The sequence below is a fragment of the Eumetopias jubatus genome, unplaced genomic scaffold (assembly GCF_037043125.1).
Source record: "Eumetopias jubatus isolate StellerSeaLion01/CBP00866 unplaced genomic scaffold, mEumJub1_p1.0 scaffold_7, whole genome shotgun sequence".
NCBI lineage: Eukaryota > Metazoa > Chordata > Mammalia > Carnivora > Otariidae > Eumetopias > Eumetopias jubatus.
Genome location: NW_028274813.1, coordinates 8,117,841 through 8,141,031, shown reverse-complemented (window position 1 = coordinate 8,141,031; position 23,191 = coordinate 8,117,841). Strand labels below are relative to the sequence as shown.

At 49.1% G+C, this 23,191-nt stretch overlaps 1 protein-coding gene across 4 annotated transcripts in view; it reads left to right on the top strand.

Moving 5' to 3' along the window:
* VRK1 (VRK serine/threonine kinase 1) overlaps window positions 1-22,970 on the top strand; it is a 114,598-nt gene extending 91,628 nt beyond the window's left edge. For 2 of the 4 annotated variants that reach the window (XR_015768460.1, XR_015768461.1), the window contains exons 13-15: window positions 15,890-16,129; window positions 16,609-16,759; window positions 22,446-22,970. The gene's annotated coding sequence lies outside the window, so the exon portion shown is untranslated. Of the gene's footprint in view, window positions 1-15,889; window positions 16,130-16,608; window positions 16,760-22,445 lie in introns of those variants that run through there. The other 2 variants (XR_015768462.1, XR_003608423.2) reach the window with 2 other exon arrangements.
* The last annotated feature ends 221 nt before the right edge of the window (window positions 22,971-23,191 follow it).

Below are 23,191 nucleotides of genomic sequence, written 5' to 3'. Positions count from 1 at the left end.
CAGGGCTTTTAAGGGACCCCTCTCGCTATTGATGGGTGAGCTTTGAGGGCTTTAAGTGAATGTCTGCAATGTATGTTAGACCTCACCTGCCCATACATCATTTGAAACTAATTGTTAGGAAATTCCCATTTTTTGAATAGGTAGTACATGCACATGGCACATGATACAGAAATCAGTAGGGAGAGAGCAGGTAGTGAGAAGTCTTCAATTGAAGATCATGGGCCTCCAAGGGATCTGGATGGAGAATAATCCTGTTTTATTAGTTGCATTAAAAACAAAGAATCTGGCAGAAAAATTTAAGACCGAGACCCTTTCCTTCCCCCTAGTGCCAGCTCCCCTCTGTTACAGGTTTGGATAGCTTTCCAAAGCCACAGTCCATATATCTGCATGTGTGAGTATGAGAGAGAGAGACAGAGACAGAGACACAGAGAGGGAGAGAGCAAGGCAGGGTTGTGGGGAGATGGGAAGTTCTTAAATTTTCTGTGTTGTGGTTTATTGGATAAAGGCTTGAGTCAGGGTATGGGGCCAAATGCCAGATTTTAATGTAACTCCTCATGATGTTAGGGGACATACTGTCTTATCATCTGGTATCTGTTTTACATCATTATCTTTGAAGATCTCTTAATGACCCATCAACAGAGGTGATTGGCTTTGCCTCTGCACTGGAGACCGGTGGCTCTGGCTCAGGAGCCCAGCACAGACCTCGGGCGTAGATTTGCAGGCGACGGCTGTTTGCACAAGCCTTCCTGGTCCCCTTCTCTCCCATCCTGGGGCTTCCTCTGTGCATCCCCTGTGTGGGATCTCCTGTTCCCTGGTCCAGCATGTTCCTCTTTCTGGGTTTACTCCTCTTAGCTGGTGGAGCACATCCTCCATTAGTTTCTGGAGGAAAAAGGTATATGGGAGGTAATTGTTTTGAAATCTTCAGGTCTAAAAATGTCTTTGTTCTCCCCTTCTCTCGACTGATAGTTCAACTCAAATAGAATTGCAGATTGGAAATCATTTTCCTTTGGTGTGTTGAAAGCATCACTCTGATGACTTCTGGGTTCCAGGATTGCTGTTGAGCACCTGTCTGTCTTCTCCTTCTGGAACTTCTGTTATTCAGATGTTGGGAATCCTGGACTGATCTCAGCCCTTTTTCCTGCCCCCCCGAACCCTCCCTCCCCAGCTGCTTTCTGTCGCTTTTGTCTTTTTTCCTCTCCTCCCTGGGAGATTTCTTCAGTGTTTTCTTCTAATCTTCTGGTTCTTAAAATTTTTTTCCAGGAGCTCCTTAGTTATCCTAATTTCTTTAAAATGTCATCCTGGACTTAGTTTATGGATGCAGGATCTTCTGTCTCTGAGAACATTAATTGTAAGATCTGGAAGCTCTCTTGTCCCTACGTAGTCTCTCTTTCTCCCTAGTTACATTCCTATTCTCCTATCTTGTTTGTTTTGGTCTTTGTCTTTCATTTGAGATGGTTTTCTCAAATGTCTGGTTTTCATGGCTGTCTGTTTACATAGAAGCCACTGAAAAGGTGATTGGGAGTTCCGAGTCTGTGGGATGAGGAGGGGTTTGGAGCTGTCATTTTTTTGGCTTCCCTGTAGCACGGGTTGTTTTTAGAAGAACCCTGTCTCTTAACCTGGTACCTTCAGAAAGTCGAGCCAGAGATAAAGGCTTATGTGCAGGTGTTTTATTGTGGATGTGGTCCCTGGGAGAAGTGAGGGACAGGGAGGAAGGGAGCACAGTTACAGTGGTGCATCATCAAGTTGGCTGTGAACGAAGAGTGACTGGCACTCAAATCTTGCAGGACCTTCTAGATAACCCAGTGAAATGCTTTTTTCTCATGGCCTTTCTTTGCGTGCTAACTTCCCCACAATCCTGAGTTGCACATGTGGAATGCCCACTGTTCCTGCCAGGTATTCCCTGCAAATTCCAGAGACGGAAGTAAGAGGGGCTTTCAGGTCACACTTGGGAGCGGGTGGAAGCCTGTGCAGAGACCGTCTCTGCAGCTTGGGCTGGAATGAGAGGATTTGAAGCAATGTACAAGAGGTACCCCATGCCCTGCCATCTAATTAATTATCTTAGTCTTTCCTCTTGGACTGGTCAGTTTTCTTGGAGAAGATTCTTCTATCCCTTGCCCAGAAGGTTGAATTGTTAAGAGAGCCCAATCGTCTTACCTTAGGCCGCTGTAACAAAAATCCAGTAGACTTGAGTGGCTTATAAACAACACACGTGTACTTGTCATTGTTCTGGAGTCTGGAAGTCTGAGATCAGAGGGCCAGCATGGTCAGGTTCTGGTGAGGGCCCTCTTCTGGCTTGTAGACTGCTGACTTCTTGTATCCTCACATAGTGGAGAGCAAAAGGGAAATAAGCTGTCTCACGACTCTTACAAGGGCACTAATCCCATTCATGAAGATTCCACCCTTGACTTCATCTACCCGTCATTAACTCCCAAAGGCCCCACCTCCTAGTACTGTCACACTGGCTGTTGTGAGATACATTTCACTGGGGGTAATTAAAAGAGCCTGCGAGATTTGTGTGCCAGGTAGAGTTCAACATGAATTCGGGGGACACAAACATTCACCCTTAACACCCATCCAGTGTAACCATTTTTGCCTTGAATGGATTGTGCTGTTGGTGTCAAGTCTACGAACTCAGCCCTAGATTGAAAAGATTTTCTATTTTTCCCAAAAGTTTTATCATTTTGTGTTTTATATGTACATCTGTCATCCATTTTGTTACTTTTTGTATAAGGTCTGACTTTTAAGTCAGGTTTTAATTTTTTTTGCCTATACACGTCCGTTTGTTTCAGGATGAGTTTTTGAGAAGGCTACCCTTTTTCCATTACATTGTCTTTGCACTTTTGTCAGAAATTAGTTGGGCATATTTGGGCATCTGTGTCTGGATCTTCTGTTCAGTTGATCTGTACGTCCATCCCTTCACAGTTGTAGACTATTGATTCTTGGTAGCTGTATATCCACCTTAACATTAGGTAGGGTGATTCCTTCCACTTTGTCCTTTTTTTTAAGATTATTATAGAACTTTTGCTTTTCTATATAAAATTTATTTATTAAAGATTTATTTGAGAGAGAGCAAGAGAGCGAGTGTGTACAAGTTTGGGGAGGGGCAGAGGGAGAGAATCCTCAAGCAGACTCCCTGCTGAGCAAGGACCCCCGTCGTGGGGCTCAATCCCACAACCCATGGGATCATGACCCAAGCCAAAACTAGGAGTTGGATGCTCAACCGACTGAGCCACACAGGAACCCTGTAAATTTCAGAATAAACTCATTTGTATCTTCAAAAATAACTTGCTGGAATTTTGATTGGAATTGCATTAAAACTATAGATCAGTTTGGGAGAATTGCCGTCTCTGGTATGTTGAGTCTTCTATCAACACCATATGTCTTTCCATTTACTTAAGTCTTCTTCGATTTTTTCATCAGTATTTTTTAAGTTTCAGAATACAGATCCTCTACTTATTTTCTTAAGTGTATACCTGGGTCTTTTTTTCCCCTTGAAGCAATTGTAAATGGTGTTTTTACTTTTGGTTTCCACATGTTTGTGGTGAATATAAAGAAATGCAATTGAGTTTTGTGCGTTCATCTTGAATCTTGTGACGTTGATGAACTCATTATCAAATTTAACACTCAAGTATTGAGTTCTTGTTATAGATGAGATCTTCGTTCTTTTCTGTCTTCCATCCTCTCAACACAATTATGTATCTTTACATAAATGGGTACTTGGTGTTTTCATTATTTTGACTAGGTATTGTTTATTTCAATGTACTGGGATATTTCTTCTTTTTTTTTTTTTGTAAAACTTTTTGTTTCTCCTGGCATTAAAAAGGACCTCTCTAATTTTTCGTTATTTTCACACTTTCCTACATAGTTTTGATTCTTTACAGTTATTCCGTTGATCTGTTATGTCACTAGCTTTTTTTCTTTTATATGCTCAATCATATCAGAAAGTCCACCAATTTCTTTATTTTCCTTTTTTACATTGGAGGCCTCCTTCCTGCTCCATCCAATATCAGTGAGGCCCTGGGCTCCCACACAGCTCTCCACGCAGAGCTCCCCTCCCTGTACCACTGGCTCCTCTTTACCACTTTGCTGTATTGTGTCTCCTGTTCCTTATTTCTGTAGCTTCTTTTCTTAATTTTCTCTCTTGCTTCCCCACTAACGTCCTCCAGAAGCTTCCTTAAAAACGATTATTTTTTTTAATCCTTGCATGTCTAAAAATGTCATCTTTAATCTACCTTCCCATCTGAGAGAAGGTTTGGCTAGGTATAGAACCTAGGTTGAAAATTCTTTTCCTTCAGATATTTTTAGTGTTGCACCACTATCTTCTAGCATTTAATGTTGCTGAGGGGAAGTGTGATGCATTCCGATTCCCTTTGCTCTCTGAAACTCTTAGGGTCTTCTCTTTATCCTTGCCTTGGTGAGGCTTGTCATCTGTTGTACTGGGAACTCAATTATTTGTCAAATATTGAACACTACTTTGTCCCAGATGCTGTTCTAAACCCTGGAGATTCTGCAATGAGTAAGACAGACAAGGTTTTCACCCTTATGGAGCTTACATTCCAGCAGGGGTAAAGATGAGAAATGGGAAAATAACTCAATAATTTCAGGTAGTGACAAGTACAATGAAGAATACAACACAGAAGTGATGCTGAAAGATGTCTTGGACAGTGGGTGCTATGGTAGGTGCCCAGGGAATTTCTCTGTGAAGAGGTGATGTTGGAGCTGAGGCCTGGAGGGCGAGGAGGAAGCCACCTGGGGAAGAGAGTTCCAGGCGGAGGCAAACGCAAGCATAGAGGTGCTTTGAGGAGGAGCGGGGAGCAGAGTGTGGCTGGGGAGAAGTGGGCAGAGGACGCGGGGGCAAAGTAAAGTCCCAGAGTTGAGCAGAAGCCGTAGCTCGCGTTCAGGGCTGTGGAAGGGAGTTAGGGTTCTGTCCGATTTGCAGGGAGAAGCCCTGGGAGGGTCACATGCAGAAGGGCGATAGGCTCCGCTTCATCCTTTCTAAGACACCCCAGCTGTTCCGGGAGGGCAGGCTGGAGAGGAACAAGGGTGGACTATCTCGGACTTCCATGCAGCGCGGCCTCGTGGCCCTTTCAGACCAGAGGACTTTGTTTCTCACTTCTGAGAAATGCTCTTGCACCGTATCTTTGTTTCCTCCCTTCCGATTTCTCCCTTTTGTGTTTCTGAACCTCTTAGCACTTACTTTGTTAGACCTCTGTTTTATTTTTTTTCCTCTATTTTTTCATTCTGTTTTTTTCAGAAGTTTGTTTTAGACTTCAACGTGTTTGAGAGAGTCTTTAAATTTTTTTGGAGCTGTTTGGCCTTGCTGAGTGGGGAAGGGAGGCTGGGGTCGTGGTGAGCACCCTCGTTTCCAGCCCAGCCCTTCTCTCCACAGCTCCCGGGAACCTGGGCTCCTCTGCTGACCAGGGGGGCCTCTGCTCTGCTAGGTCAGTTACCACCCTTCATCCTGTCTTCAAAAACTTCATGTACTTAACAAATGCTGATTTGGTACCCACTGTCTTTTCCAATGAAAGAATAAGCAGAACTATTTGTGTGTTAATTCGTTTCAGTTTTCTTAATGGAGGAAAAATTTTCTTAAGGGATGCTCCAAGCTGAAGAGAAGTACAGACTTGGGAGGCATACACTCCAGATGAATCTAGGTGCCCAGGCACTGACCTGTTGCCCCCCTAGGGGGCAGTTAGGATGTACTCGTGTGTGGTGGCGGAAATACTGTTGATTTTTCGAGAAATGGAAAAAGTGAAAAATGTCAGAGACTTGGAACTGGCAAATCTTCAAATTTGGATTTAGTTATTCAAATTGATGATAACTAACCTTTCTCTTTTTAAAAAACGTTTTCTTTGGTTTCTGTCCCTTCTTGCCTTCTTCCTTCCTTGTATACTGACTTTGCTAGCATTTAGGAGGAATAAACAGAGCAAACCTTTATTTTATTTATTTATTTATTTATTTATTTAAGATTTTATTTATTTGACAGAGACAGAGAGAGAGCATGCACAGATAGGCAGAGCGGCAAGGCAGAGGGAGAAGGAGAAGCAGGCTCCCCGCTGAGCAGGGAGCCCGACTTGAGGCTCAATCCTAGGACTTTGGGATCATGACCTGAGCCGAAGGCAGCCGCTTAAGCAGCTGAGCCACGCAAGCGCCCCACAAAACTTTATTTTAGCAAGGGAGAGGGCCCTGGAAAAAGTGCAGGAAGATGGGCCTTGTACCGTCAGAAAGACTGGTAGCTGGCTGATGAAGCTCACCCAGAGTCCCCACTGTCCTGCTGTCATTCTCAGTCCTTCTCTCCACATTTTAATTGTGTTTTAGATAAAGACATAAAAATCTGCTTATCATATTTACAGATGAAATAATTTACTAGGACTAGCAATTTATACTTTGGATGATACGAAGAGTCAGAAGAGTCTGCACAGTCTTGGTGACTACTGATTAGTCTCCCTCAGCTGCCTGTGAGCATCTTGTCATCTTGGTCTTTGTAGCCTCAATACCGAGCAGAGTGTCTGGCACATGGTTGGTGTGGGATAGGTATTTGTTAATGAATGAATGAATGAATGAATGAGTGGTTGAAAGACAAGGAAAACCGGGAAGTGAAATTAATCTGCCAAGCATTTGTATTAAGGAAAGAAATAGCAGTTACCTAAGAACGAGATGAAGGAGACGTGGCCCAGTAGCAGATAGAGGGGAAGGGCAGGGGGTTTGGGTTGATCACCATCTCCTGGGCTAGGTCAGCAGAGGGGGATGGCCATAGGGAGGTTGCTTTATGACCCACTAGTCTGCACCCAGTGGAGCACATCTTGGTGCCCCCACCTGGATGGCTCTGGACAAATCGAGGGGCTTCCAAGGGAGAGTCCAGGGATGGAGGATGGTTAAGGAGCCATGTCACATGAGGAAACACTGGAAAACCCGGGACTGTTCACTCCGGAGAAGACAACAGAAGTGGTCATTGGAGTGTGGTGGAGAAGGCCCGTGTGTACCAATATTTGAAAATCTGTCCTGTGAGAGAAGAATAGGACCTTACTGAGTCATCAGAGAAGCAGAACAAGGGCCTGAAGAGGCGGAAGTTAAACGGAACTGGCCCAGGGCAGAGAGGTGACTGAGGGACGTGGTCCAAATAGAACCAGCAGCCCTTGGGCACTTCTCATAAAGCTTGCTAAATGTATTGTGGTGGGGAGTTTTATTTTTAGACCCTCCATCTTGAAATAGATATAAAAACATACTAATATCAACTCACTTTCATTGAGTGTTTCCTGTATTCCAGGCACGGTGCTATGTATATGCATTATCCCCTGTAATCTTCCTAAAGAGCCTGTGACAAGGGTGCTATCATTTTCTAGGAACTTGATGCTTAGGTCAGGTGGCGCCCAAAGTCGCAGGTAGGACTCTTTAATGGGGTATGAGGTAAACCTTGTCCAGAGCCACCCTTTTTGCTACTGCCCCTGGAGGCCACAGTCTCTGTGAGTGACATGATACCCCATGCTCAGCCACTGCACCCTGGCCTTGCACCCCCCAAATATTTCCAACCCTGTTGTGTCCGTGTGGGATAGGTCATCCTGCAACAGCAAACAATTATAGAATCCCAGTGGCTGAAAAATCACAGGGATTTGTCCTTTCCCATGTTTTAGGACCCAGGCTGCACTGGAAAAGAGATCTGGAAATAACTTGGTGACCAACAGAGGCTCTCACGTAGGCCAATAGGAAGTTAAAAATAACAATAAATTATTGGTGTCAGATCACAACCTAAAGGGCACAAATGTTACGTAACGAGACTTTCTGTGTAGCTCATGGAAGGCGATCTTGAGGTTTTGTTGTTACAAATGGACTGTGGGGACTGTTCCCTTCAGCAGCTGCCTGGGGTGCAAGCGTTGGTGGCGGAGGCGTGGCCCATGTAGTCAGCAGAAGTGTGCAAACTCATGTCTGCACCCAGCCTTTCTCCTGCCATTTGGTTCAAGAACACAGAAGCAATCCAAGCATTTTTTGTCTGCAGCTGAGGGCAAGTCCTGTGCTGCACACGGTTTCCGATTTCCCTCTGCCTCCCTCCCTGTGCCTTCCCTCCCTGCCCCACCTTCTCAGGTATGCTGTAGTCCTCTGTTCTTGCTTGGAAACTGAGGCACCAAATCCAGAAATAAACTACTTTGTGAAGGGGCGGAGGTTCTAAACTTGACTCAGGCCCCTTCCATTCTCAGAAGGGCGTAGAGAAGGTGCAGGAGCTCCCCATGGGCAGGAGCTAACTACTCGGGTCAGGAACTGAGGTCAGTTAGAGGACATTCCAGATGGCCCAAGCTGCGTTCAACGAGCGCCGTTTGGGGGACTTTTTCCTCTGTTTTTTCCCCTGCTGCTCAGTGATTCCTCCAAAATGTATGATTCAAGCCTGGGAAGTTCAATTTCAAGTCTTTAGGATGTTGCCACACTCCATCTGCTCTCACCGATGGGCTTCCTCCAGCTGCTGTGTACAGGGATTTGGGTCGGCCAGGGAGATGGCTACCGATGCGCACCTCTGGTGATGCAAAATAAGAAAACTGGCTGACACAGCTTTGAGTTGAAGCTCACAGATTTCTCTTACTCTTTTTGATTTCTGAAAGTTCCCTGAAATTCGGGTTGTCAGATAAAATACAGGATGCCCAGCTAAATTTGAATTTCAGATAAACAATAAATAATTTTGTAGTATAAATATGTCCCAAATACTGCCTGGGACACGCTTATCCTAAAAACATTATTATTTATCTGAAATTCAAGTGTAACTGAGTGTCCTCTGTTTCTGCTTGCTAAACCCCACCTGAAATGCAAGTGCTGCTAATTTTTAAATAATCTGAGACAGCTCAGGAAGGCACATTGCCAAAGAGCTACACAGAAGCAGTGTTTCTGATTGCATTCCCGATGCACATAATTTGGGAATCGGTAAGGCACACAACAGAATGCTGAAGACAAATGGCTTTCATCTGCTTCCAAGAAGGCATGATTCTGCGTCTTGGGTTCCTGGAAATCCTCCTGATGACCCTCCATGAGGAGAGAACTGCAGTAGCAAATGCACTGCAAGGTGACGATCGGCCCTCACCTGAAGCTAGACGAAGGTAGACGGGGCAGAATGAATCTTTTACGAAGCCGGAGTGTGACGCCAAAACCCAAGGCAGACCCGGTGCACCAGCCAGCAGCCTAACGGTGGGAAGCACAGCAGAGTGGTTCTAAAGACGTGGTTTAATTTAACTACTTGTCCGTTACAAGACGCTCCTAGAATTCTCGATTATCTTCTGTTTCTGGCAGCATCAGAGAAGAGCAGTGTGAGTGAAGACCTTAATGCGTGGGGTGCCTGGCTGTCCTTTCTGTCCATGCTGTGTGCTCTGTCACTGGACACATTGTTGAGCCACCAGGGCCTGGGTGAGTAAGGAATGCTGCCCTCATGGGACTGTGGCCCGAGAGCGCTCCATTCATATGCAGAGAGAGCATCTCAGGCTGGGCACCAGATTGGAGCCTTTTGTTCACTGGTCTCATTCATTCCTTGTGACAACCTGAGACTGGTCCCCATTGTTTAGATGAGGACCCTAGGGCTGACGTCTCTGGCCATGCTGGGACAAGATAACCTTTCCATGACCTCATTGATAGCCTGTGCAGCCATGCTCCACGAAACATGGCCCAGAGTCACGGATGTAGGCCAAGCCTCTCACTTGAGATGCAGAAACTAAGGCTCAGTGAGATTAGGTGAAATACCCCAGTCCCCTGGTGGAGGCAGGGCTGGTTTGAAGAGGGGCCCCACCTGAGGTCAGCACCTTCAGTTGGGTCCCCAGGGAACAGACCCTGAGATGGGGAGGAGTCTGGAGTTCAGGAAGCTTACTGAAGCATGCCTTGGGATCGGCCGCGTGGGCAGCAGTGTGCTGGTAAATGTTTCCTTTGCCACTTTCCATGGTGTCAGTTCTCCCACGGTGGCCGATTCCTCGTTACCAACCTGCCCTTGACACCCGAGTTGGGAAGAGGGGATTGGCTCTTGGCAGCCAGTGGCCCCGGGCTCCAGCACGCCACTGCCTGCTGGGGAGTGAGGGAGACCGATGGGGCAGAAGGGATGTTCAGCTGCAGTGCAGGCACTGTGGAGGGAGGCTGGGACCATCCTGCAGGGCAGTCCCACGCTCAGGTGAAGGGCTGAGCCTCTGTACACCTTTTTCTCACATCAGCCTGCTACGGAGTTTGGGCTGCCCACGGTGTTCCAAGGGTGAGGCCGGGGTGCTCTTCTTCCTCTAGATGCCCACAGTGCCGCCCCTGTGTCCCTCGCGAGCTCCAAGGCTGGGCGGCAGTCACGTCTGACTCCCTTCTTGCCCTTTGTTGGCAAGAAACACCTGGCTTCTGAATCACCCTTGTTTTCCCCACATTTTGTGGCACCTGGACAGCACTTGGCAGACACTGGATGACAGATAGATGGGGGAACGTGTGATCCAGTGAACATTCAGTAAAGATCTGCTGAACTAGATCTGTTCAGCACAGCCTCCAGGCTCCCGGCTGGATTCTGTCACGTGCTCTTGTCTCCTGTGCAAAATCTCGTCTCCCCGCTCCCTCGCCCCCCCTGCCCCCAGAGACTTTAACCCCCAGGCACTGGACCCGAGCCCTCTGCTTCTCCTGTGAGCCACAGGGCAGCTCGCCTCGCTAGCGCTTGCTCCCCGGAGAGACTGGGTGAGTGTGAGAACCAGTGGCTTAGCATGATCAATACACGGGATAAGGAATTGCCCTTGGGCAAATTGACTTTTTGGAAGTGTACTGGTTTTATATTTCCCTTTGGAAAAAGTTTGGGAAATTAAGAAGTTAAGAAAACAGTTCCAAGTTACTACAGGGTTACGGAATTCCAGTGAATGGAAAGCCCTGGAGGATATTTGTGTTGTCCGCTGGGTCTGTGGGCACTGCAGAGAAGCAGCGTTTCTGCAAGGCCTCAGGAGGTCAAAGGCGTCTGCTCCCTCCACAGCCACAGACACTTTCTTTCCTGTGTGGACACGTGGGGTCTTGAGGATACTCTTGAGGCTGTGACTGCTGATTTCCTGGGATGTAGACCACTCCGTCTCTGCTCTGCAGTCATTCCTTGCTGACCGAGTGTCTGCTTTTATTTCTCGGTTTTCTCCCCCAGGCCGCACAATCACTATTGCTGGTCTGATCAACCCGAAATAATGACCCAGAGTTATCCCCGACGACCTCGGTTTGTGTGCGTGTGTGCGTGTGTGCGTGTGCACATGCAGACGGAGGTGGGAGTGCAGAATCTAGCCCTTTTTAGAGGTTGACTTTGCCTTTACCATTTCCTTCTGTGATGGTCAGAGTCTTCCTGTGGCCTGTGGATCTGCATTTCACCAGCACGTCCTAGAGCCTCACTGCCCTCACTCCCCATCCATCTCTCTAGAAATCTCTGTTACCCAGGCTTAGAGATTCTCTCTCCTACTGGCTATCTTCTAAAAAAGTATAGACTTATGACATTGGTTCACGGTCATACCGAGGGAAAAAGAAGGAAGACTCGAGAAGGTGTTCTATTTATTGTGCAGAAAAATTAAGTTGAAACAAAGGGCTTGCTCGTCCTGGTCCGTGTTGATGCAGTGCCTCTTAAGGTCTTCCAGTGAGCTGCTCTGTCCAGCTCCCTGTCTTTGCACCTGGAACTGCCTCTGCTCCAAAAGCCCTTCCTCAGCTCTTTCACCTTTAACTAATTCCTAGTAATCCTTTAAGAGTCAGCTCCACTTCCTCCAGGAAGCCTTCCCTGATAACCACCAACCTGGCTTGGCTATCCCGCCGGTTTGCTCTCTATTAAACAGCTATTTTTATAATTAAATATCTATAGGTTGTCTTTTTCTAAAAAGCTTACAGAAATACTGGAGCAATAATTGTCTGCTGACTTGATCTTTAATGCCCAATGTCTAGAACATAAGGGACACCCAACAAATTAATTTTTAGTGGGGTAAATGAATTATGGTTATTTTAAGGGAATCGTAATTGTATTGCTTCCAAAGGCATTTGATCCTTGAATAAAAATTGATAAAACCACCTATTTGCAGAGTTTGGGGCAGAGAGAGATTGGATACCAAGAAATGCAGAAGGACATGATGGCAGACACGATGTTCAACCATCTCTTATTTCAAACTGTGACTGAAACAGACAGAAGTCAACAAAATTTAATTCATTCAAATAACATACTATGTATGCTTCCAAACCTAATGGGTGAAAGTTATACCTTCTGAATTTTCATAATGAAATTCAAGGACACAGAGTAAAAAACAGTGATAAGTCACATTATTTAAGTATGAAAGGAATACAAAAGATTCTAATATAAATGACGTTTTCATGCTATTTTTACAGAAATCACTTTATATGTAATAATGTGGTGGGGGTGGGAGCTAAAGAATTTTGCTGTTTTCTATGCAGCTGGAGCAAGCTGAGGTCTGGCGGGTCTACACAGCTCCAAGGTGTGCTCCCCCTCATGCACAGCCCTGGGGGTTAGCTGCTCAGAGTAATGTATGCTCTTCCATATCTTCCCAGTAATTAGGCAATTTTTATGTACGAGGTGGTTTATAACACGCACATCTACATCATTCTGACCTTTCTTCCATTTACCTGCCGCGTGTGGTATTTTGGGAAGTGAACTTTTCTTGGTGAGTGACGGTGTCACACTGCTTGCTGGCTCCGGTGGAAAGCAGGGCAGCCAGCCGCCCTGGTCGCCCTCAGGAGCAGGAACCACAGACCCCGCTAGGGCACCTCCATCTGTAATTCCCAGCCCGGAAATGCCAGTCCTCCTCTCAGACGCCTTGTGCGGGCCCGGGGTTTTGTTTTCAATAGTTCACGGTGTGTAATTCCAAGAGCCAGGGTGGGAGCTGTGGGGCTGCGTGTGCTCCTTGAGGTAATGGATCTGTGCTGGGGGCGCCCACCACAGCGGGCGTGTGGGGTGCCCGTGCATGAAGACGGGCACCCGGTGCCCTGAGGGACAACCCTGTGACTAGCACGCTGGTCTACGAAATGGGCTCTTGGTTCCCATCATCTCTCTGGATTCAGAGTCATGCTCCCTTGGGAAGAATTTTGCCGACATTTTTAACGGAAAATGCTTTGCTACCCTTCCTCACATTGTGTGCGAGGTATGGCTTTTAATAAATCATCAGAAGTTTTGAAACATTCCACATTGTTTGTATCTTAATGAGTATGTTGTCTATCAAAACAAGTGGAGCATTTATTTTATTTTAAAGTTTTTATTTACCAGAGAGAGTGAACAAGCAAGTGAGAGCATGAGCAGGGGGAGGGGCAGCGGGAGAGGGAGAAGCAGACTCCCCACCGAGCAGGGAGCCCGACAAGGGACTCGATCCCAGGACCTGTCATGACCTGGGCCACCCAGGCGCCCCAACGGAGCCTTCTATATTCCAAATCTTAGGGTCCATGGTGGGGTTGGGGCAGGGTGCTACCCAAGGTTACTCAGGGTCCTTGGCCTCCAGGCTCCTGGTCCCCTGCCCAGAGTGGCCCAGCCCGTGTCCTGGAGCTGACTGGTCAGACAGGGTTTCCTTCCCCTGGGGAGGGGTGACGAGGGCGGCCCAGAGGGATAACTTCTCTACAAGACTGGGTTTCTTTGAACACACTCAGTGCAGAAGCCATCACCAACCTTTGGGGTCAGATCTGATGTTTGAAGATAGTTCAGATGCTCTGGAGGCAGATCTAGCAATGGAATGGGCAGTCATGCTGAGGAGTATGGTGCTGGAGAATCAAAAACAATGTATGGCCATGAAAACAAAGCCATTATATGGTTTACAAATGGGCTCCAGTGGCAATTCCAAAAGAAGAATCCAAATGAGGTTGGAGCAGTGACAGTCCCAATCAAATGAGTATGTGGCTTCCCAGGGGACATCATAAAAGGTCCCATGCAGGCACAGAGGGGGATGTATTTGCCAAGCAGTTAGGTAGCCCACAATCACAAAAATGATGGCTGTTGAGTCAAGGCCAGGGTCTTGTGGTCAGTCTACACTCTGCCATGCCCCTGGCATACGGTCCTGGAGAATCTCCCCCTCCCTGCAGCAGGCTGTTTGCTGCTCTAACGAGGGTGCCTTAACCCCCTTGCCACCAGGTCGGCTCCTAGACATCTTTCAAGGCTCAACTTGACTTTCTCTTCCTCAACCCCCACAGTTAGTTCCCTCGGCCTCATTTTGCGCGCTTGTGTAGCTCTCCATTAGGTAGACTTTCCCAGCGCATTGTTACAATCTGCTTGCTTTTTCTCTCCCCGCACCCCCCACCCCCCCACACACACTGTGGACACCTGAAGGCGGGCACGGCTGCCTTATTCACGTCTGTATTTCCAGTGCTTGGACTGTAGTAGATGTGCAATAAAGTGCTTTCTGAATGACCGCTCCAACTTTGATGAACCCGTTGCCTCATTTATCATGGTCCTTGTAAACCCAGAGGATCTTGTAGAATGAGAGAAGAGATGTGGGAATTCTGTGATCATGTGTGTGGTTGCTGTGTGCACATGCACGTGACACCATGATTTCTTTACACTGATACTTGTGGGAATGTGTCCCATGGGCTTGTGTTTCTTGAGCACTGATGTGTGGCAGGCACTGTTGGGGGTGCCCTAGATCTACAGAGCTGGTTCCTCTGATGAAATCCACCTCTAGATCTGACATGCAGCTCAGCCCTGCCAGAAATACTCCCATTTAAGTGCAATATGTAACAAGTAGTATTTGAAAGTCAATTACCAAAAGGATACCACTGCAGAATAAAAAAGAACTAACCGTGGAAAATTAGAAAGCTATGCAGCACAGTCTTTAGTCTCAATTAGCCACATTTCCCCGTCTTCCAGCAGCTGAACTCAGAGTGTCATTTGAGCAGGAGCTTGGGCCTGGCAGCTCGTGGCAGTCTTGCTTCTGATGTCCCCAATTATGCAATAATGGTAATCACTGATCGAGGGCTCAGTTGAGAAATGTCTGTTTCCCCACGTCTAGAGCTCAGTAATCATGGGGGAGGAGGACGTCTGAGCAGAATTCATTGATTTCAAATTATTGTTTGAGAAGACAGCAAGTGAGATTAGGCTATCAGCGCCAGGAATGTGGAGGCTGAGGGGTGGGAATGCCACCCTCAGAAGGATGCCTCAGTCAGAGAGAGTTCTGCCCACCCCCTGAAGAACGTCTGCCCTAAGCCTGGGCTCCCTCCCCATCCTCAAAAGTTCAAGGACCATTTGAGATGGCATTTCTGGCATCAGCTCACTTCCTGCTCGAAATGACTGGTTTTTATCATAGAGGGCTTGGAAGCAGGAAGATGGGATGGGGCAGGCTGGGTTTCTCTTTCTCACCCCAGGAGGGCTTCTAGTCTTCCATCAAATCCGGCCATTGGCAAAGGCTTTCTGAATTCTCTTGAGATGTCTTTAGCATTTCTGAAAAACACCAGGGCCGCAGTAGATGGCGCAAATGGCCACAGATTCTTGTGCTTTCATCAAGAGGTGGAGTCTACCTCTCTACCCCTTGAAGTTGGGTTGGCCATGTGGCAAGTTGTGGCCAGGAGGGTATGAGCAAAAGGATGCAGGCAGAAGCTTGATGCATGCTTGCGCATTGGGGCTTGCTTTCACTCTTTGCTTTTGGGGACTGCCGCCAATGCAAACAGATCTGAGCTGGCCTGCTGGAAGACGGGGGGACACACGGTCCCGGTACCCCTGTCACCCCGGCTACATCCAGCTAACTGTCTGGCATGGGAGCGAGGTCATTGACTGCCAGCACACGGAAGAGTGAGCCCAGCCAAGACCAGAAGAAGAACCTTGTAGGGAGGTCAGCCCAAACACCCAAACGACAGAATCGTGAGTTGGATCAATGACTGCCACTTTAAGTCCCTAATTGTGGTGGCTTTGTTATGCAGCACAAACTAACTGGTACGTGGCTAACACATAGCATATATTACGTTCCAGGCACTGTTCTAAACACCGCAGGAGTGAACTTTCATCCTCACAAAACCCTACAGAGGAGGTGCTATCGTCATCCCCATTTTGCGCATGAGGGAGCTGAGGTTAAGTGGCTTGCACAAGATTGCCCAACCGGCCCGTTGCTGCTCCCCTGCAGATCCAGAGCCCGTCACAGGCCCACTCAGACCCTCCAGTGGCCACTCTGGTGCCTCAAGGAGGAAGCCGCCGCAGCCCTTGGCGTGGGATGTAAGATGTTCTTGATTTCAGTCGTTCAGCAAAGCTTTTACCGGGGTCTGCGGTATGCAAGCACTGTTCTGGGTACCGGGGGTGCAGCAGAGAATAAAGCAGGCAAAGCCCCCGCCCTCGTGGAGGTTACAGTCTGCTGGGGCGGAGCAGATAGCACATTGGAAGGAGAGAAATGCCAAGGGCGAGTGAAGCTGTCTGCCTGCCATGGTGTTTCATGGCGGCAGTTGGGACCTCACCACCTCACTGGCTGCAAGTGGAGCCGGAGACGCCAGGAGCGGAGATGGGCTGCAGTTCCTGTGTGGTGGGCAGGGGCCTTGTCAGAGCCTTGACCACAGCCCCTGCCTGCCACAGCCTCACTTCCATCCTCCCTCTGCCCTACAAGCTCCAACCAGAGGGAGGTCTGAGGTTCTCCCAGCCTGCTTCCCTTTGGGACAGTCACCTTTGCCCCAGTGGTTACTCCGCCCCATCTTTCCCCCTAGACTGGGAGGCTGGAAGATAGGACAGATGAGGGCTCAGGTACAGATGCTCGGAGCCTCGCCTGGAGGTCTACGCAGAGGATGAACGCGGCAAAGATGCTCCTGCTGGTCTGTGCACCAAGCCTGCCCGTGTGGCCATTCCTGTCTAGCCCGGGTGAGTGAGGCCATCTGACAGCCCCAGAGTTTCACGGTGTGGGAAGGGATTTGCCTCCTCCCCGGCAGGTGCACCCCTCCCCACTCCTCGTCAATGTGCAGAGCTGGCTTGGCCTTGAGCTCCAAGTCCTTGGAATTTCTTCTGCCTCCCTCTCTTGGCCCGAGCCTTTCACGGGCACTTGGGGAAATAGGCAAATTGTGGAAAAACCTAAGTTCTGGAGTCTCAGCCTGGTCCTTCTGAGCTGTGTGTCCCCAGGCAAGAGAGCTCCCTCTCTGAGCCTCAGCTTCAGCATCTGTAAAGCTAGGGCAGTCATGCCTGCCTTGGCAGGTTGGTGTGAGGTTGAGTGAGTGAGTGCCTGGTGCACCCAGGTGCTCAATAAATGGGAATTTTCCCTCTCCTGGACCCCTTTCTCCTTCCCACTTTCTCAGAGCCTCCTGGGAGTGGTCAGAGCCGTGAGGATTAAATGAGCTGAACATGTGACCTCTCAGTGTTTTCAAGACCTCTCACTCTTTCGCTCTTGCTCCCATTGTTAACGTATTTAGATACCTGCTCCACTTTCTCCCCACTCCCTTTGTCCTTCCCTCCACGTAGACAACCGTTCCCATAAGTTTAATGAGAATTACTGCTTTGGTTTACATAAGCAGGTGCGTGTGCACACCGTGTCTGATGCTTCTAGGCATGTGGTTCTCCATGGTGTCTGTGTCTCATTCTCCCCGTCGTTCCCAGATGGGCTCCCAGTCCACAAATACCATGCCTCAGGGATCCTGACAGGCATGTTCTTAGTTATTCTAACATCTTGTTGGCTGGCCCCCCGTGCCTGCTGTTGGCCATTGTGACACGTTGCCCCTGCCTGCCCCCCACGGATGTCTCAGCACGGGCGCAGGGACGACCTGTGCAGGGCGACTGTAGCCTGGGAGAATGTTGGGGCCAAGCCCTCTTTCAAGAAACGCCCTTGATTAATGCCGTGAAGGCAACGAGATTTGGGAAGGACGGGTGCCGCCAACACCGAAAGCTGGTGCGTGATTGCAGGGCCCGGGCGGGAAGGGGAGCTAGGAAGACTCCACTCCATTTATTTCACTAATCTTCTTCTTCTTCTGTGAGCCTAAGAGCAGAAAATAATTTTTAAAAAGAGCTGTGTCTAAACAAATCAAAAAGAGCCCTTTCGATGAGTATAAAAATCCCAAGTGATAAGAAAGCATTTTGTCATTCATGGCGGCAATTTGCCCTTTCTTAGGGACACACAAGACTGGTGCTCCTCACAGTGGAGTGAGGCTTGGCTTCGGGAAAATACTGTAGGGCCCCGGCGGGTGCCCTCACAGGGCGTGTTCGTGTCATGGGGCCTGTAATCTGACCAACTGGTGCCACAGCCCGCATCTTCACCAACACCTGGTGTAACTCGGCTTTCTAATTTTTGCCAGTCCGGTATGGGTAATGTGCTGTCTTTGTTTTAAATAGCACTTCTCAGATGACTAGAATGTTCCAGCTTCTCTTCACATACTTGTTGGTCCTTTGTTTTCTTCCTCTGTACGTTGCCTGTTCTTTCCTTTTGCCTGATTTTCTATTAGGTCTGCTCTCTTTTTCCTCTCAATCTGCAGGAGTCTCTTACACATTCTAGCTACTAACCCTCCCCCACGCCCCGCATCCCCTGGAGCTCTTTGGAAATGGTGGCGGGCCTGGTCAATTATAGGTTCTCACTGTCATGTGGAAATGATGACACTCAGCTTTCCAAATGACCACTTGGTCATGACCTGGCCCTTCAGTGCACCTCACCTTCTAAATCTGTTCTTCCAGGAGCTGTGTTTTGAGGGAATGCTCACGAGACCCACTTGCAGCTGCAGAGACCGATGTGATTTAATTTCGCAGTTACCTCTGTCTGCACCTCTGGGTGTCTCAATTAAGTCAGCTAGTATTTTCTGAATGTCTTCAAGTAGAAATTAGGCTCTGGGCTTTCAGGAACAAAGGAGGCAGAGCTCAGGCATGACAGAGGCTTGTAGATCCACCAAGAATAAAGTGACAAAAGTTGCTCACCACCTGCTCCCAGGGCACAGAGCAGGGGTGGAGGGACCAGGAAGGCTTCCTGGAGGAGGCAGCATTGGGATAGTGCCTCGAGGACTGGAGGCATTTCTTGCCTTTCTTCCTTCCTAAACTGTAAAGTCCTGAGGGCAATGACCACGTTGGGCAGTTCTGCTTCTTCTCAAGAACAACCGTGACTGCCATGTAGAGAGAGCCCTGCCCTTCCGAGGTGGCCAGGCACAAGGACAGGAGAGACTGAAGCCCACACTCAGCCCTGGGGGCTGACCCTGACTCTGCAGAGATCACACTGAGGCTCATCAGGGCTCTCTGGGGATCAGTGACTTCCCTAAGGTCACTCACTCAGAAAATACACCCTCTGCACCCAGCCCCAGACTCTTCAGGGTGCTGGAGCCGCCCCTGCTCTCTCGGGCAGAGCAGGCCTTCTCTTCAGTGGGGGTGACATCTGGTGCCGAGGGTCCGGAGTCACCAAACCCCCATCTATCCTGAACCTGAGCACGCACAGGCCACAAGCCCCAACGCTTGGGATGACCATGAAGACTGAGCCTGCACTGTGGCCCTGGGCAGCGGTTCTCAGTAGGCAGGTGAGCGGTGGGGAACTCGGGGCTTGGCAGGTCCTGCGGACAGGCCCAGGAGAAAGAATGAACTCCACCCCATGTTAGTTTTCCCTTCCAAGGAGTCAGACACTCTGTGGAGTTTAGCACGCGTGCTGTCTCCTCCTGTAATATCGTGGTAGAGAAAAATTCATTCATGTTAAAGAAAAAAGTTTCAAAAGATACACATTGACAGAAAACACATTGCTGGGAATAAAAAGAAAGTAATGAATAACATTCCACATAATAGTGACTAAAAGCAAAGTAGTCTTCAGTTGAGGTTACAAGTTGAGTTCAAATTGAAGGTGCTTTGTAATACTGTTAAAAGAGCTGTCCTTTCTGAGGGGGAAAATACCGTACTGTATCTCATCACGGGGTCCAAAGAGAGGGAAGTTAAACAGCAGGAAGGGAGGACGGGGATATGGCGGGTGGGTGGACGGAGCCTTGTACCTGGGTCCATGTGCTGCTGATTTCAGACAGAGCCACTGCAGAAATGCAGGGTTCGACCCAGAGGGACAGTTCTTATCCACAGTCACCTGCTTCATCTCTGCCCTCGCGCTTCTTCTGATGCCGAGGGGAGCACCTCTAACCCGACCTCACGGGCTGGCTCTGGGACCTTCCGGCTCACTCCTCATGTGGCTGGGCCGGTCGTGCTGTCCTGGGCTGTGGGAGGCTGGGGCACACGTCCCATCTCTAGTTCCCTATGAGCCTCATGCTGCACGTGTCACTCCTGGCCTTGCCTGGCGCCCGTCCCAGGTCGGCCTGGACATCTCCATCATGCAGCCTCCAGGGTGCCCCACTGCGGGGCTGGTTTTGAGTACGGCTGTGTGGCAAAGCCTATTCTAGACTTCCTTCACCCTTGCTCACCTTCCATGCTAGAGGCTCAAAAATCCTGTTATTCCCTTTGCCAGACTCCCTTTTGTCATATGTAAGGGAGTGGTCCTATGTTCCAGTTTGGGATTATGAGATGAACAAGAAAACTTCTGGGAAAGATTTTCCTCTCTGACAAGAGGAGAGAGGTATATATGAGGAGTTCCTTTGGCTAGAGTCTCCTTTTTTGCTTCTTGGTGTGGATGCTGCCGTGTGAAGATGTAATGCTTGGGGTGATGGCAGCCTTCTTGCAACCATGAAGGATAAGTCTAAAAACAAGAGCCAATTCACTGAGTGTGCTGAATCCCGCACTTGGGGTAGACATGCCTCCTAAATTTCTGCCCTCATGGAACTTGCATGTGTCCTTGTAGGGGAGATGGGAAGTAAGCAGCCCCCTGGCCCCCGCCCGTCATCTGATTCTTTCCCTTCTCTGTAAGTTTGGTGCGGTTGAACATGGAAACATTGGAAGCCTCACATTGAAGGGAGACTAGCCACAGGGTGGAAGGAGCCTGGGTCCCTGAGTCATACTTTGGAGAGGAGACACCTGCCAGCCAGAACCCTGCTTTGGGCTTTACGGGAATGAGCCATAAACCTCTATTATACTTGGAGCCATGAGTCACTTGTGAGTTTGCTTTTGCTTGCTGCTAGGATTTCTTTAACTAATAGAGTCTTCTTGGAGTTTACCCTATTTCCAGTCTTATACTTGGAGGAAATAAAATATTTCCTTTGAGATCAAGGCAGTTCAAGGTGGAGTTTTGGTTTATTGCAACCCTTAGCATCCCAAGTGATTGGATTGTTAGGGTCTTCCTTTAAGACCTGTGGGGAGTGATCTTAGTGAGCAGTCCTGGGAAACCGGAGGTCTCCCGCCACCCTCCCTCCACCCCGACCCTAACACTCTGAGTCAAGGGTGGCATTTGAAAAGCAAAACGCAAGTCCTTGTGGTCTCAGTGAACCAACAAAAGGGCAGGACAGGAAGCTTGGGCGAGGCGGCTTAGAGTGGCTGGTGGGGCATGGCAGAGTGCCTCTAGAATCAGAAGGACTGTCCCCTTGGGTCACCTGGGGGCCTCAGTCAGTTAAGTGTCCAACTCTTGGTTTCAGCTCAGGTTATGGTCTCAGGGTTGTGAGATCAAGCCCCATGTTGGGCTCCATGCTCAGCAGGGAGTCTGCTTGAGATTCTCTCCCTCTGCGCCGCCCCCAGTCCTGATCTCACGTTCGCTCACTTGCTGTCTCTCAAATAAATAAATAAAATCTTAAAAAAAAAAAAAAAAAAGACCGTCCCCTCAAGCCCCAGTCAGCCCAGGAAGTACCAGACTTCCCTAAAGCTCAGACGGATTCCTGGCAATGCCTGGTGAACATCCCTATTCAGGCTTCAAGGGTGATGAGGTGTTGGTTTGCTTCCTGCTGGTGCAGAAGCCACTCCCCCCCCAGCTTCTCTGGCCACCTGAGCCAGCTCCATTCCTGCCGCAGGTCTGGCTCATCTTAGGCCCTCCAGGGGCTCTCCAGGCAGAGGTGGTCAACCCCAGAGGGCGTGGACTGGCTTGGGAGGGTCTGGAGGCCTGTGACTTCGCGTCCCTCTTCTCGTCAGCTTAGAGTTTGTGCCCGACTGCACTTTTCATAGGTGGCCACTGCAGTTTCTCCTTTCCCTGTGCTCTTATAGAACATCGCCCCCTTTCTTCCAGAGGTGAAGTCTGATTCCCTTCCCCTGGAAGCTAGCTGGGCTTGTGCCTTTGTTCCCTAGAGCCACCAACAAAATTACCATGAACTGGGTGACTGAAAACAACAGAAATTTATTCCCTCCCTGCTCAAGGTGTTGGCAGGACCGTGCTCTCTCTGCAGGGCCCGGGGAGGAGGCTTCCTTGCCTCTTCCTAGCTTTTGGTGGTGGCCGGCAGGCCTTGATCTCCCTCGTAGCAGCCTTGCTCCAGGCCCTGCCTCCGCATTCACATGGCCTTCTCCCACTGTGTCCCCTCTGTCCCTCTGTCTGATTCTCCCTCTCCTTTACGGACACCAGTCCTGTTGGCCCGAGGGCCCAACCTACTCCCGTATGATTTCATTTACCTGATTCTGCAACAAGCCTATTTCTAAATAAGGTGATCTTCTGATGGCTTTTGTGGGGACCCTCTTCAAGCTGGTACAGTTCGTGACTCAAAGGAGGCAGTGGAAGTGATGTGCTGCCTGGTCGTCTGCCTTCCAGCTTGTCGGCTGCATCACTCGTGCTGGAGCCCTGTGCCGTCATGGGAGCGGCCCGGCTGCCCGCGCAAGCCCAGACGCGTCCACATGCACAGACCTCCCAGAGAAGGCCTGAGATCATGAAGAAGAGAGAGAGAAATGCCCTGCCAGCCCCTGGAGGCTCCAGGCCTCCACCAATCCAGCCGCCATCCGACTGCAACCGCACCATCGGTCCCCTTGGCCCCACCATCCAGCTGAGCACTCCCAAATTCCTGGCCTGCAGAACCAGTGGCAGACAACGTCAGGGGCTGAATTTTGCGCCTTCCTCTGAGTATGTGTGTGGCAGCCCCGACCCCCGGACATTAGAATGTGACGGTCTTTGGAGTTAGGGCCTTTAAAGAGAAAATTAAGGTTAAATGAGATCCTGAGGGTGGGTGGGCCCTAGCCCAGTCTGGCTGGTGTCTTGATAAGAAGGGGAGAGACACCAGGGATGCAGATGCACAGAGAGAAGGTAGCCGGTAGCCAGTAGCCGTCTTCAAGCCAAAGAGAGGGCTTGGGAGAAACCAGCCTTGCCAGCACCTTGATCTTGGACTTCTACCCTCTGGGACTGCGAGAAATAAGTTTCTGTTGGTTAAGCTGCTCAGGGTATGCTGTGCAGCGATAGCGGCCTGAGCAGAGTAACAGCCTCAGGAAGGTGAGTGTCATCGTTTTAGGCTGCCACGTTTTGGGGGCATTTGTTATGCAGCAAGGGTAACTGACACAGACTGTATA